Source organism: Chroicocephalus ridibundus, chromosome 5, assembly GCF_963924245.1.
Source record: "Chroicocephalus ridibundus chromosome 5, bChrRid1.1, whole genome shotgun sequence".
NCBI classification, from domain to species: Eukaryota; Metazoa; Chordata; class Aves; order Charadriiformes; family Laridae; genus Chroicocephalus; species Chroicocephalus ridibundus.
In genome coordinates, this window is record NC_086288.1 from 24076402 (window position 1) to 24092363 (window position 15962).

Below are 15962 nucleotides of genomic sequence, written 5' to 3' on the forward strand. Positions count from 1 at the left end.
ACAGGACTGAACCGCGCTTCTCAAAAATAATGGGAAAAAATAGCGAGGGCTTAGTAAGCAAATGTCCTTGCAGCCAGAATACTGCACACCCAAGCTCTTGGGCTCTGTGTTCAGCATTAGGATTTAGAAGTGAACATTTTGCTTTTTGCAAACATGTTGTTATATTTGCTTGCCTCCCACTCTTTCAGAGAGAATTCCTGCTACTCAAAGTGCTTGCTAGAGTATGGAAGGCAAACACAAAGAACAGATATGAAGGGAAGGGAGTCATATGTCCAACATGGATGCTGTATGAAATTCATTCTTTCAAAAGAGCTCTGCTGCTCTTCTCAGGAGGAATTGCAGGGAGATGAGTCCTTTTGGAAATTGCTTCCCGAGGCCACAGTAACATATTAAAAAAAAAAAAAAAAAGCGTTATTTTCTTCTGTGATTTGTTTTTGTTACTGATTTCACAGGAAACACATTTAGACCAATTTGGACTGTTTCTGCCACCCCTTTCCCCCCCAGTTCCTACACTTTCTCTTGCCATCTAAAGATCTGTGGCACCGGCGGGAATTTTTCCATTGATGGCAACTTGGGTCTGGATTGGACTTTCCATTTTCATCTCTCTGCTATTCTCTTCCTGGGGAAATACACAGCCTTAAATTTTCAGTCAAGTCAGGTATATAAGCAAGGACGTAAACAAGAGAATGAACAGATTCCCTTCCACTTTTCTACCAAGAGAATATTATGTAGATCTCCATCCACTTGCCTGGAAAAGGTGGTTCATTACTTCTAACGGGTCTCAGTGGACTGCTGAGGGAAAGTCAGGAAAAGGTGCTGAAGTGGGTGACCAAAACCTCTTTACAGTTTAACCAGTGTGTTCCTCTGCAGATGGAGAAGGAGGTCTTCACTGAGACTTTAACTTCCTTCCTGCTCCAAATCACTCTTAAGAGTTAAATTTCTCTGCCCAAAGTACAAATTAACATGCTGAAAAGACTGACTCTGATGGGATGGAAACGCTAGGTTTATCTACTGAGCCCCAAACTCTTCCCCAACATGTATTTGCAAACTGGCAGTTGCATAAGAGCAAAAGAAGCCCTGAGAAGTGCGTGTGTGATAATCACAGCATAATCACTGCTGATGAAACTTGATGTTCTTCTATAATCACTGTAATTTTAAGTGGATTGAGTGCCATTTAAGTGACAAGAGTGTTATGATGGATGAAATATATGCTTCCAAAGTTATATCAGCTTCTTTGACATTCATGGCATGGAATGCTTAGTGGCATTTAATGTTTGTAAATCTTTAGAAATAAGTTAAATATGTTAATTACCACTGGAAAAATCTCTCAAGCTGAAGTACTCAATGACTGTATCACAGTTGTTGTTAGTGCTATATTCTCTTCTTCCTATCCACTAAGTAAGCATAACATATCGGGTCAGTGATTACACTCAGGATTTGCATTTATTTTGATCTGTTAGTCCTTCTAGGCAAGTCAGTAAGCTGGCACCCAGCTCACACTGGCTGCTTTCCCCTCGCCCATATTTTGGGCGCTCCGACCTGCTGGCACCACTCCTGCCTTAATCTGAGCAGGCTTGTGGCCACGCAAGGTGCTGTGTGCTCCCACCCTTGTCCTCTCATATCTGTGGGCTGAGCGTGGCAGACAGCAGGTTTCGGCAGAGACCCACAGAAAAGCAGCCCCAGCTCTGCTGCTGTGCCGGCACACTCAGCAAAGCAGGGCATGGGGCAAGCCCAGCACTTCCATCAGATGTATCAGATCATCACAGGCTGTCACATGGCACAAGGATCCAGGACCAAACCCAGCAAAATGGCTACACCGCTTTAATTCAAGCTCGAAAAACCAGGATCAATAATGGGGAGACACTGAGTGTTATCTCATGGCAGCCTACAGCATATAATAGTCAAAATGGGTGACAGGACAAAGCTGGTATTACCAATGGCATTATTTTCCAGCATACGGGCCACACAGCAGCTTGTCGGAGAGAAGCCATCTGCTAGCTATCCCTCAAAGGAAGCACTCCCCATTTCTACACCCCTGCCACTGCAAAATCTAGACAACAGATTTACAGCCTAAAACCATTTCCTGCCTAGAAATAAAAATCAAACCTTTTCAAATGTAATGTGAGATAGTTCCTCTGAACCAGGAACAGAAGTTATCAGAACAGGGCAAGCGATCAGCGACATATTCATTCAGCAACATATTCATTTCTTGGCATCTCAGCAACAATTTCAAAAATTATCCAGGTGAGATTCCTGTAAGAATTGCAGGCAATGAACAACAGGAATGGTAGGTCAAGGCAATTGACTTCTTTACAACTTAAAAAATCCTGTCTGAAAATGACTTGGGATATTATTTAAGCGTTTTAAAAACAGGTAAGATATCAAAATGAAGTAGAACATTTTGTAGATTAAGCCTCTGCAGACCCTCAGTGATTACTTTCCCTCCTCTCATTACTGGCTTCTTTAGAAGGCACAATTACTTCATTTTACAAAACTGGAACTCCCAACTTCTTATTTTCAAGTAAAGGCAAAGAGAGTTAAGGTTGCATATGCATGACTAGTCCCTAAGAAGCACAGGGCATATGACTGGCAGGTCAGGCTGATAATTCAACTCTTCCTTTCCTCGAGCTTTCAAGAAATTATCCTCAATAATAAAGCCCCGAACTGCCCCACTCGGCTAACAGAGCAAGGACGTCAGGATAGAAAACCATAATCCATTTTAAGCAGCGCATGAACCAGAAATACAACTTGCCAAAGCCAGCCCTTAGCACCATCACACAAAGTGACCCGAAACTCACTAAATGAGCTATTAATAAGTTAATGCACTTATTATTTGCTCCGTTGTCATAACTGCCATCAGTTGTTAATTGCAAATTACGAGTTGCAGTTCTGATTTTTATGATTTGACTTAAAGCCCCATGCTTACCAGCAGCCTCATTAAATTTAGGCAGGCTCCAGGCAGGCAGAAGAGCCCAGCTACCTGGCCTGAATCAGGGACAAGGCCTCTGACACAAGAAAGAGACTAAAAAAGCATCCTGGTTTGGCAACGAAAAGCATGTGCTTCACCTCAAACACAATCTTATTCCTAATCATAAACACACACTCAAGTGCTATGCCGAATTAAAAGCCTAAAATCCCATCCTACAAACTCTTAGGCATGTTACATTAAAGCAGCTTCATTGACATCGAGAGGAATTTTGTAACTTGAGGTAAACTATCCATGAGGATGTTTGCAGGATTGGGTCCTACCCAATTCCAGACCAATGAGAGATTCGTAATGCTGATATCGCCTTCAGAATATTTCCCTTGTAGGCTGAGCCCATTTCCATCACATATAGACTACATTTTATGAGGAAAATATTGGCAGCTGTGATATGAAGAAAAATCCTCTGGGCTGTATCATTCCCTGTAATAAAATAAACTAAGATAGAAGCGAAATGGAAACCTGGAATAAGTAATGTAACCGAGCTGCATCATAAAAGCTATTTACAGGCTTGAAATAATCAGATCAACGTGAAGTCAGAAAGTTTTGCAGTTAAAGGCACAGATTTCTAAACCAGCTCAACACAGGAGTCAGAGAGGTTCCTAAATGACCACAGTCCCCATTTGAAGCTCTCGTAGATTGATACTGGGTCCTTACAGATCCTGGTGCTCGGTCACAGCAGCTGCTCGATGCTGAACACTTCTGAAAGCCCAAAGGGGTCTGAAATGGCAGTCTACTAATCTTTTCCCCTCATCCTTCAGGTACAGTACTGCCCTGAGAGGCAGGCAGGCAGGCAGTCATATTTGCCTGTGTTGGAGCTAATAGGAAAGAATGATGTTGCTGTTGAAGGTTGTCACTACTAATGTGACCCTGTCTTTAGTTGTGCCCCTAACCCAAATCTATGGACTATTCTGTCTTCCTAAGGCTGAAGCAGCAACTTCATTTTCTCCATCCAGCAAGCAATAAACCACCAGCTCAGAAATGGATTTAATAACATTAACAGAAACACCAGTTGAATAACCAGACCTTTCACTATTATTACTTGAACACACACTCCCGATGCCAACATATTTCTGAGATGGCAGGGAAGAAATTGTTCCCACACCTCGTACTGTTTATAGTTATGCTAAAAAACACAGAAGTACTTGCAAGACAGAGGGTTCATAGAACTGCTTATGGGATCCCAGTCACCCCAAAAGTTATGCGTGTACTTCATTCAAAGTGCTTGATTCAGCCTATTGCTCTCAATGCAACAACGCAAAAGCTTACAGCTACGTAATGCAGAAAGGATCACCAGATCTGGTTTTCTCATGGAAAGCTGTATTTTTTGCAAAGAGACAAAGCACAGGGCATATGGCTCATGAGATATAGTACGTAAATAAAAAGGGGGAAAAGTTGATAATACTTTAATGCAATGTGTCATTTTCCACAAGGATTTATCATAACTCTACTGAAATCAGTAGGGACTTTGACATTGACTTTAAGAGGGATAATATTTCACCCTGAGTTCTCAGATGTTGATCTGATCACGTTAAAGTTTCAACATGTCATTTTCCTGTTTGTAAAAAGAAAAAAACAACAAACCAAAGCCATTCCATTCTCACAAAGCTAACTCACCAAGACAATTTTCTAACTTCAAAGATTTTTCATTTTAATCCTTTTCATAAGCTAATGGGTTCATTTGATAATATCCAAAAACTTAAAAAAGAAGTCCTGGAGGCAGATTCTTAAATGTATTTATTTAAAAGTTCTGTCACCATTTCTTCTTCCTACCTGTCCTTGCTCCAGAGATAGGGCCAAGCAGTCAAAAGCAGAAAAAGAGATGATGAAAAATATTTTTTTCCCCAAGACAATCTGCAGAAAATGAAAGCTTAAAGAAAACAAGCATATGTGGAAGATTAAAATGTTAGTGGTTTTCACTGAAAAATCAAAGTGTTAAACTATTCATTCAGTGAGTTTTTTAGTAGTACCTCGCCCTGTCTCAGCCAACAATTCAGTGGTAATAATCTGCAACTGGGGAGCAGGAATCATGGCCACTGGTAGTTGGCACTCTGCGCTGCTTCTAAGAGTATCTCCCATCCCGTTTTCTTAGGAAAAAAAATCACCAAAATTACTGAATTAAACATAAAATGAAATCTAAACAGTTGGGCCAGCGACCAATCAGGATCTTAGTAGGAAAGCTGACTAGAAATGCAAAGGGAAGAAAAAGTAATGGTTTATGTACACTCCCTTAAGCAGAAAGAGAAATGCTATTGCCTCTGCCTGCTCGCGATACAGCCAAATTTCGGAAGTGTTACTGCAACCATAGAGAGGATGAAGAGCTTTTCTGTATAACTTAATAGCCTTCAGTAGCCAGATGTCATAGACACACGACTCGTTAGCTCCTTGGAAAATCGCAACCGACACAACAGTGGTTGTAAGGGCAGGCACACAGCCACCAAATCTCTAGTTCTCAATGCCCTGCACAGATTTTTCCTCCCCCATCCAGCTGCGTTATGGGTTTGCTATCCTTACAACAGGCAGGCCTTTCCCATCCAGAGAAGGGGCTGCTATCATTTATTTCACAGAGGTGTTCAGATACTGTTTCCCTGGGAAGAGCGGAATTTTTGAGAAAGGTCAAGGGGATATGAATCTGAAATCTGTAATGAGAAAATACGCAGTAATGCCCATACCTATTCTCCTTTTGGTCTTGTCACCAGCTGGAGTACATTAATACTGTACCATTTTAGGTAAGGTGTCATCTTTGTCAAACATCAAAATGGCTTTGGGCAAAACAACCTTCTTTTCCCACTCCAGTCTTATTTATCAATCTCAAAGATCACCATTAGGATAATAAGGTGGGGAAGCCCACAGAAAACCTGTAAATAGTCCCATCAGGATTCACCACGGCATTATAGGGAAGAAAATTCTCAGGTGAGAAGATGTACTAAAATTGGACCAGGAGCCTGACTGTGCCACGTTATTTCCACCAGAAGTGAAAGGAACAATCTCCCCAGGGTAACAGGATCAGAAATTGTTTTTTTTCAAAGATAACCAAACTGGTTGAAATATAAGTAAGGCTATACGTTACACGTGAAACACAGCACTGCGTGCTTGCACTGAAATCAGGAAAGTTCCTTTTAGGACTGGAAATCTCAGGCTTTACCCTCCAAACCACACCATGAACTCTTCCCATTCAAATCCAGCATTCAAATTGGGGAAATCAGAAGAAAATATCTGAAGGAAACTACTGGATATGCACGCACTCAAACTGTGCACGTTAAGGTAGCCCCCCTTCCTGCGGGTGCAGACCTGCCCCATACATGTTACCACTGCTTGAAATTTGGGCATTTTCCAGCTTGTCTTGTGAGTGAGGCTGGCTTGCACTGCGCTCCAGCTGGAGAAAAACCTGTGCTTTTATTTAGTGAAAAAACGCCACAGTAGTGAAATTTGCTTTGGTGGCAGGAAAAAAAGGAGTCCTTTTGAAACCTTTCATTACAAGATGTGAGGTAGAGCCCCCTGAGCTGGCACCAGCCTCCTAATTAATCAGTGTAAGGATTGTGGAAATCCTGGCAGAAGCCCCTACTCGGCTTGGCTTACCTCTGGAGGTTTTGACCTGGAAATGGAAAAAATCTGAATTTTGTTGGTTCCCCCCCGGTCAGGTGAACTCAGAATAACGAAACCTTTTTTAAGGTCCATTCAAAAAAGTTGCACAGGAACCATGCACATACACACACACAATATAGTTTTTACCTCAAAACGACACAGACTAGTTTTCAGGATAGTGCTTTGGGGCTGAATCCTTGTAAAATCAAGCAAGGAACGAGAAAAAGGAAGAAAGCGGGAGGGATGACTTGTAAAGAAAGTGTTTTTTAAGCAGGAAATCAAGACTCCAGCTGGGGTGCGTTGTTTATTGGTCTCCTCTGTCTGGGCAGCTGATGAAGAGTTCTCCGGAAGCAGCAGAGCCTTGAAACATCATATGCATGCAAAACTTTAATTTTGCATTTAAAAGCTTTCCTGAAATAGGCAGCCATTGTTTGTATCAAAGTAATTTATTTCAAATTGAAATTTTCTTCTGGATTTCCTACATTATTTACAAAAAAAAAATAATATATTTTTCAAACCTGGCTCGAATGTTTTCTGTTTTGGGATAAAGCCATACTAAGGCAACCATTTATATATATCTGCCCATATAACGTCTCTCTGGAATTCAATTTAATTTCTACCCTCACTTTTAATAACTCTTTAGATAAAAGAAGAAGTTTCTCATTTCAACTGCGCCTCAATTTAGAGTCGCATTATTTCCTCCTGGCCATAAGACTGGTTTGTTTTTAATATACTGCTACTTTTCAACTGCCTTTCTGGGCCTCGGGCTTCGGCAAAATTTGGCTGTGATTAACAATATGCTGTTCACTTGCCCTCCACCTTTGGATGTGTCAAGCCCAGATTTTTTGTTTCCGCTCTTTACTGTGTTTTTGGTTTGGTTTGTGTTTTTTTTAATTTGTTTAGCAAGTTGTCTAACTCTGCTCTGAATGCTACAATACTTTACAAACCTAGAAAGCAGTTGGTTTATTTTTCACCGTGAAGTACACTTCAGCCTTTGAGATTATTAAGCATGGTGGCTGTCACGGGTTTAGCTAGCGTTTAGATGATGCAGTATTCAACAAAGTCAGAAGATTTTTCCAAGGCAGACCGAAATGATATTGGTCAGCTCTCACAGCCTCTGGCACTTCTTGTGAAAATCAGCAATGGTGATCCTTGCCACCTCCAACAAAACATATTTTTATCGGCCTTTCAAAGGCAGATCCACAGTACTGGCCCTACAATTTCAGGGAGAAAAAGATACTTCAAGGGAAGGGGTGTGCAAATCAGGAGAGTGCAGAGCCACGGACACCACCAGGGGAAATCTAGATTGTCGAAACCAAAGTGGGGGTTTTGCTTAGGCAATAGTTTTCAGAGGCAGAAGCTGCTCCCTCTGGACCTTCCCACTTCTACGGCGCACTCTAAGGGGACGCCACTGCTGTTCATTTCGCTTCTTGGCTGAGCAGAGCTCAGCTTTCAGTAAGTCCATCTGACTTCAAGTGACATCCAGTACAAACCTCTTTTTCCTCCTCTTTTTTCTCTTCCCTTTCTCCTTTGCCCATAAATCAAAGAAGAAAGGATCAAATGGACAAAACAACAAAGTGGTAAAGTGCTCACTTCAGGGTTGTAGCCAATCTAATTAATTTTTCATTTAGGTCTGATGTATTAGAGGCCAATCAATCAAGGATTATGTTTACAGAGTTGTAGAAAGAGAGGAGACCGAGTCCTCATTTGTTGTCTGGGCTGTCCAAATTAGTCAGTTAAATGATCCTGGGGGAGATCATAAAGGATATGAATAGGTTCTTGTAAGTACCTTTCTTTTAATTACAGACCAAACAGTCAACACTTCCCGCAGTCCTTGCCTTCCCGCCTGAAGGGCAGAGCTGGCTTCTTGGAAGCCAGATGGACAGTGGTGACTTCTGCCACCCACCTTTGGGACAGCACAGAGTTTCTTCATCTCTGAAAGCATCAAAACAGCCCTTAGGGCTCAGGTTACCTATCCAGTAGGAACACGCAGTAGCTGATGCACAGTGGGTCCCACTAGAATCAACAGGCTCCAGTCTTTCTTAATTCTTAGGGAGCAGAAATAGGAGTATAAAACTGCAATCAGACCTCATTTTCAGTACCATCTATATTTCCAGAAAGGTACAAAGAGGTTTTGGAGAAATCAGTGAAATCTGGTGTCACAGTTTGAGAAAACCCATAACAATTTATTGTCATTCAGACAGTTATTGTATCACTCGATGACCCCTCTCCACCCAGAAAGGGGAATTGGAGAAAACGAGGAAACACGAGGGTTGAAATATAGATAGATTTAATAGGATAAGACTAAATAATTAACAATAATACTAAAGAACCAGTATTAATCCTGATACTAATATAAGATATACAATAATTATACTCAGCCAATTCTATCAGCAGGAAGCTGTGCACTCCCAGCAGTGGACAGCAAATGTTGGACACTGCGAGCGCTACAGCTTGAGGAGGAAGGGAAGGGCTCAGGAGTCCGGCACCAGGGCAAGGAGTTTTCTGGACCACTGCCATCAAGGGAGAGAGACAAACTATGCAGCAAAGTTTCTGATTTATATTGAATGTGACGTTCATGGTATGAAATAATCCTGTTGGCCAGCCTGGGTCAAATGCCCAGGCCTCACTCCTCCTCATCCCTGTACCTGGCAAGGCTTGAAACACTGAGACCTTGAATCCCACATAGTCTAGTAGGCTATAAAGTAAATTTTTTCACGAATTCAGACACTAGAGTCTTCCAAAAGTTGAGTTTTCCCTAGCATTAGAAGAGAAATTAGTCCTGTGTTGCTCAACCCAGGACATCTGGTTGTGCAGAATTTTCGCTTTTGACTTAAAAGCCCTTTTTGAGGGTGATTCAGCAGATTGTTCCCACAACAGTCACAAGAGCTCTTTGCTATTGCAGCTTCCACTGACTGACTTTAAATTGCAGGATCAACAGAGGCCTTCTGGGCTTATTCCCCCAAAAGTGCATGACTTTTGTGAGGTACCTGTTTTGTCTTTTATAATTAGCCGGGCTACACAAGTCGTGTATGGCTCTTACAATATTAATGGTCCTTAATAGCAAAGAGTCAATGTGGTGACAACTAAGTAGATAGATGGCTTCAAATGACCTGATAAACACAGGAGAAAGAAGAGAGGAAGAGAGAGTGTCACTCAGTCAGTCTGACATGACCTTTTCCTACAGTCATTTCATATGGCAAGTTCCCAAGGACCTTTTTAGACCCAAGTTGACCAGCACTGAAAAGTAACTTTCCATGTTCAAGAGCCAAGCAGGATGCAGGGCTCCTACTGACATACACGGCTTGAGTGGGGGCAATACGGAATAAGTCCAAAGGCAGCTCCTCTGCCCTGCAACATGAGTACTAAAATGCAGACCTAGCATCTACGATGCCCGCTTTGTTGTCCATGTTGTACAACAGATGCCAGACACAAGAACTAAAGCTTTCTACTGTAATTGTTCAGGACAGAAGCAGTTCTGATGGCTCCAAATATTTCAAACTCTTTATAATATTACGACTTTGAAATTTCAGCAATTTACTCCATAAAAATCTCAAATTAGCAAAAACTCAGTACATTAACGCAGCAGTGGCCCAAAATGACATTCCGTAAGCTTTCTTTTCACCTGCCACAGCAACGTCCTCGCTTGCTACGCAATATTTTTCCATTTCCGTAAGTTCACAGAAGGCTATCGTTTTGTGTATGAGATATGTTCGGTATCTCAGGGAATTGAGGGTACAAGGAGCAATAAATAACACAGAAACAGAGAGGGGTTTGGGCCTTTTTTTAATACAATACGTTCCTATATTTTAGAAGAGAGCTTGAGAGTGCTCAGATTTGGCTTTTTTTTTTTACAAGCTCACCAACTAGCCACGTTAAAAACACAAAAAGCAAAGGGCAGCAATAGCCCCAAATAGCTACATTCCCATGCTACTCAAAACATCCACAGATATATTTCAGATATTTCAGATATATTTCGGAGTGCCATCCCAACAGCCAGCCTGTCCCAGCCTCATCTGACTGGAGCCCTGTCTTCTTTCGCAAGGCAGAGTCTAACCTGAATCAGTTCAAATAGACGCAGAGCAGCTTTCGTGTAGATAAACCCTGGCTTGAGAGGGACTAAAGCTCTTACAGAAATTGTCTGGGTACCTAATTGCTCTAAGTAATTTGGAAAATGGGAAAACTGGTGAAAGTTTCTCAAATTATCATTTTTATTTTATCCAAATCATCTTTTCCAGCAAGGTTAACTGTACTTGCTGTAAAAAAGATTATTTACATTCTTTGAAAATTTGGTCAACTATAATCATTGAAGTCAAGCTGCCTTGAAAATCCAATGCCTACACACAGATCAAAACCATAAAATTCTCAGCACTGGAGCTGACAAAACCAAACTTAAACCAGAAAAATCCATCTAAGAACAACCGTACTCACATACTACAGCGATGCATGGCACCAACATCACAGGTCAAAACACACTTCTTGATTTTAAAAAAATTGCTTTGGATCAGTCGATGACATGCTCCTGGTTTTTGTGTTATTTCCATGTCTAGTAAATAAAAATCCAGTTTAGACAAAGCCTGCCTCTGTTGCCCTTGCGGGGGATGTCAGCCAGCCTTTACTGACAATTAGCACACGGAGGCAGTCAGGGAACAGCTGTAATTATTGCAACAGGACAAGGTAGGAAGGGTTGGGGCCTGAGTCCACTGAGAAGAGAATAGGTTAAAATGTCTTGTTGTTCTCAAAGGGATGGTGATGTGGTGGCAGAAGGCATTTACCCAGGGCTTGCAATGTTTTTGTTGTCAGTTTTTTCTGGTTTGCCAATTTATTATTATTATTATTTACTTTCATATGAAAGTGCCTTGACACTTTAGGTGAAGATGCAGTAAACATACCAGCTGGTCCCAACTCTCAGGGCCAAGTTGCATTTGTGTCCTAAAACGGGACCTTGTGCAACATAGGAGCGGTGACTGGTAGACTGTTATCAATATTTGGACAAGCACAATACATACTTAAGGCTTCTATTCCTTTAATGTGAATATTACAAATTAGAGATGGATGAGGCTCTGGTACCACATTTCTGCAAACTGCAGGAGACCTAGCATCATAAATCATACCCAACTCCTAAGATATTTAAGCAAGCAAATGGGAGAGGAGCGGCTTTTCCTTGCTTCCTAGGCACTAGCCACCAGCAAGAGCCTGTTAGTAGTTAGCTTTCCTTGGTGGCCTGTGCTTGGAAATGAGGAGCCGGGTAATTCAACCCCACTCCAGGGGCTGTCATGAACTGCGGTGTGGTTTTCCTCCACTAAATGCATGTGATGAACCTGATCTACAAGCAGGAATAATGGCTCTGTGGCAGATGGGGATGTCTTGGGCTTACGCAGGTGCAGCCCTATGAGCATTTGTCTGGCAGGGGAAAAATGTGAATCCACAGTTCCTCTGCGCAAGGTGGCGGCTGCTCAAAATCACACCAATGGAGAGCCGTAACATGATGCTGTGCGGTTTGGTGTCTGCCGTAATAGGATTCATGATGAGATGGGTGGCTATCAGTCCCCAAAGCCATAACAGAAATCCCTATGGGCTCTAATGAGCAATCCTCCTCCAGTCACATTAGAGTTGTAATGCTCTATATGGGATTTAGCCTTTTAATTACCAGTCTGGAATAAAGCTTTAATCCAGTGTTCATGCTCCTCAAAGGAAACTCCTTTTGAAGTGACATAAATCCAAATTGTTGGGCTGAGAAAGTTATTTTAATCCTCGAGCATTTATACTACCTTTTTTTTTTTAATAAGACCAAAAAAAATTGATTAAAATAAAGCACTTGAAAAAAAAAAAAAAAAGAACAAGATGGCAGAGTATTAACTCCCTCCCAGTTTATGAAGTTATTGATCAAAAATGCTAAGGTGCCACTAAAAAGTCAATCCAGCCCTTCCTGGCAAGAGCTGTCAGCAATGTCTTGAAAAACAGTGGTTTCTTATCTTTGCACTTGGGACTGTGCAGGATGGGAACTAAATGCAGTTGTCAAGCTAAGTGCTTCATTCCCCTTGCTTTACTCAGCCCCCCATGCACCCTCTCTTCTGGAAAAAGAGTTGGGTATTTCCCACCAAATCCTTCCAGCAACTACCTAGATCCCTTACTGTCTTGCTGTCAGGGGGAACATCAGGGCAACAGCAGCAGGCTCTGCCTATACTCAATTCTTATTTACTAGACAAATAATTAGTTGCACAAAACACAGGAGCATGTCATCTACTGATCCAAAGCAATGTTTTCTGCTTCACTCTCTCGCAAATTTTTTGTGGGCTGTCCTGCAGCTCACCAAGACTCTTGCCCCTGGAGTGCCAAGAAGACCTGGACGAGGCCTGGTGCAGGGAAACATAGGCAGGGATGGTGCATCAGGTGTGCTCAAACATCAGGTGGTCTGCCACAAAGCCTGAAGAATGGGCTAAATGATGTGGCAGTTGTCATGTGAAAGATGACAGGAAGCCGATGGAGGGGGGCCCTCCAGAAGATGAGTTTGAATCTATGAAGCTTGACCGACCTTCAACAAAGGTGTCAGGGCACACAAGGGAGTATTAGCACAGCAGGCCTGCACATGTCTCCCAGCCATCAATAAAAGAACTGTGGAGTTTCAAGTGTTGCTTGAGTCCTTCTTCCCAGTCCTGCACTGTCCCCCTCCCTAGCCCCGGCACCTCCAGAGGCGGTGTCTCTTCTGCGTGGAGTCCCAGGGGAGGGAGGAGGAGAGGACCTGACTTCTCCAGGGCTATTGCACAGGGGTGAGAGTGCAAGCCTGTCACAGGGCCACCAAGGCCACTGAGGACCTGGAGAGTAGGTTTTATGCAGCCTGAAGCCAAGAAGCCTCATGGGGGATTGCTGCCTTCAGCTACCAAATGCACGGCTGACGATGGACTCAGATCCCCTCACCACCCCACGATGGTGCACTAAGAATAACACCAGCTCAATCAAAGAAGCTATATAGAAATTAAAGAGAAGAACAGGACACAATAAACTCTCTCTGCTACACGTGCATGGCTGCAAGCCCCAACAACAGCCCCACCCCCAACAAACACAGCCTTCCTAAGCTCGTTAACCAACAAATACAGAATTAGCACTAATGCTGCAATGAGACAGACATACAAATCTTGCTGATTTTTAAAATACAGTTTAAAGTATAATCATCAGCTTTGGGCCCTCCAAAGAGCACAGGACAGGGCTTGTTTTGAAAGACATCCTTTACTCTTGGTCCACATCTGAAAGGCACTCCTTGCAGCCATAAGGCCCAGGAACTTATTCTTCTTAAGAATAAACAAACGTCAAAGGCTCGTTTCTGAAAGATATGAATTTTTCACGCTGACTACATCATCACATCAAGTGGGCCATGTGCATCTGGGAGGACAGGAGATTGACATTTCTGACAGAGGACCTTATGCAGCTGCCCAGACTTGGCACGTTAGTGTTCTTTAGTTATGATTTTAAGTAGAAACCTGCAAAACTTTATTTCTTATAACAGCATCTGACACTATACAAAGCTAAATTGTTTCTGTACGCATTTGCCTACCACTCTTTCATCATGACTGTTCAAGCCGTATGAAATCGGAACAGGAAGGAAAAAATGCCACAGAGATGAAAGGAAGAAGGAAACCCATTCCACGGTATGATAACCCACTTCAATATTCAATATAGAAAAGAAATTGCTACCCACCAAGAGCAGATGTTCCTTACAGTTCATAAGCACCCATCAAACACTAGGTCCCTGGTCATACACACACTTCCTTACAGCTTTGATCTCTAATGTTACCCATGTGAGTAATTTCAGTTACTTATAATACAAGCTATAAACAGGCACCTGTTGTTATTTGAATTAGAGCAGCACATACAGATTCCAGGTTGGGACTGAGGCTCAACTCTACTAAGGTATGTATAAGGCACCTGCACACACACAGAAAAAATGGACCGACTTCCAAGATCTGTGAGCTACAGGCTTTTTCCTTTCAATTCCCATAACAAAATGGACTTATCTCATATGTCACACAGGCTCACCCACTCTAAAGAGGTTCAGAGGACCTCATCTCCAATGCTACTTGAAATGGTCAAGTAAACTGAAAGGCCTTAAAACCACCTTCAAGACCCTGCATAGGATTTCCCAAAGAACCTGGTTCATACACATCCTACTGTGTCATCTGGCTGTGGTTCTCTATTACTAATGCCTATTTGAAAACAAGTTCTGGTTTTAATTAAACTGGATATCACGTAACGTATCTGGGTGCCAGCCACTGTATACTTCATGACTGAATGAGTACTCATTTAGTAAGGTAACAAAATAGCTGAGTTTTTGCAATTGGTCAGCAGTACTGCTACCGCCAGGGAGGTCCAAAGGACCGAAAGTGCAGCAGCTCCTAATACTTGGTCTGTGCCTAAATAAGAGCTGAGCTCCCAAATGGCCAGACTCTGTCAGGACCACCAAATTTATCTTGAATTCTGACCCAGACTGTATGAGGAAAGCTGAAGGCCATTAAGCTAAACACATGTATTTCATAGACTTGTGCTTTATACTTTTTTTTCAATAGCGGAAGAAGCTTCTTCTATTACTAATACATTTTTCAAAGCCAGCTTTTAAGGAATGAGAATTTGGACAAAGGAAGCACGTTTCAAGCAGTTCACCATATGCAACCTGTCATCAGAAGTGATGGATGAACCAGAACATGCATTTCTTTGACAGCATAGCTTGAAGGGCTTGGTGAGCCCAAGTTCTTTTCCCCTCAATCATGATGGCCTCCACGAGAGATTTCTTTTTTCTTCCTTCAACCACATTTACAACGTGACTCGCAAACTCCACTGCAACTCCCGTGCACCCAATGAATTGCTATTGTCCTCCCAGTCTGAAATACATCCACTTCCAATGGCCAAACTGATTATACCACCCACCTAAACAAAGCAGATCGCTCATCTGAGTTTGGCGGTATCAGCACACCATTTTTCTGTCTGATGTCTTAAAAGATATGGTAGAAGGACTGTCATTGTAAAACTATACCTCTATCCACGTCCCATGTCAGAAAGCTTCCCTGCTGCTGGACAGCAGAAAGTTTCAGACATAATTAACCATCTGAGGCCATCCATTATTTTAATGAGTCTGCTGAAGAGCACTGTTCTCTGATAAAAGGCACGTGGAAGACAGTAGCTCTCATTATCTCCCAAACAGAAGCAAAAAGGGGGGAAAAAAATCCCTGCACAAAAACCAGAGAGAAGATGTAGACTGCCTCTGATGTCATGTTTTAATCCTGTGAAGGCGGAGGCGATGGTAATGTTGCCATTTTCCCAGCGATGACAGATGGTGGAGACTCCTCTCACTGCGATGTTACAGGTGGCACAGTATCTGAAGCTACAGGCTTTGACAATCTCC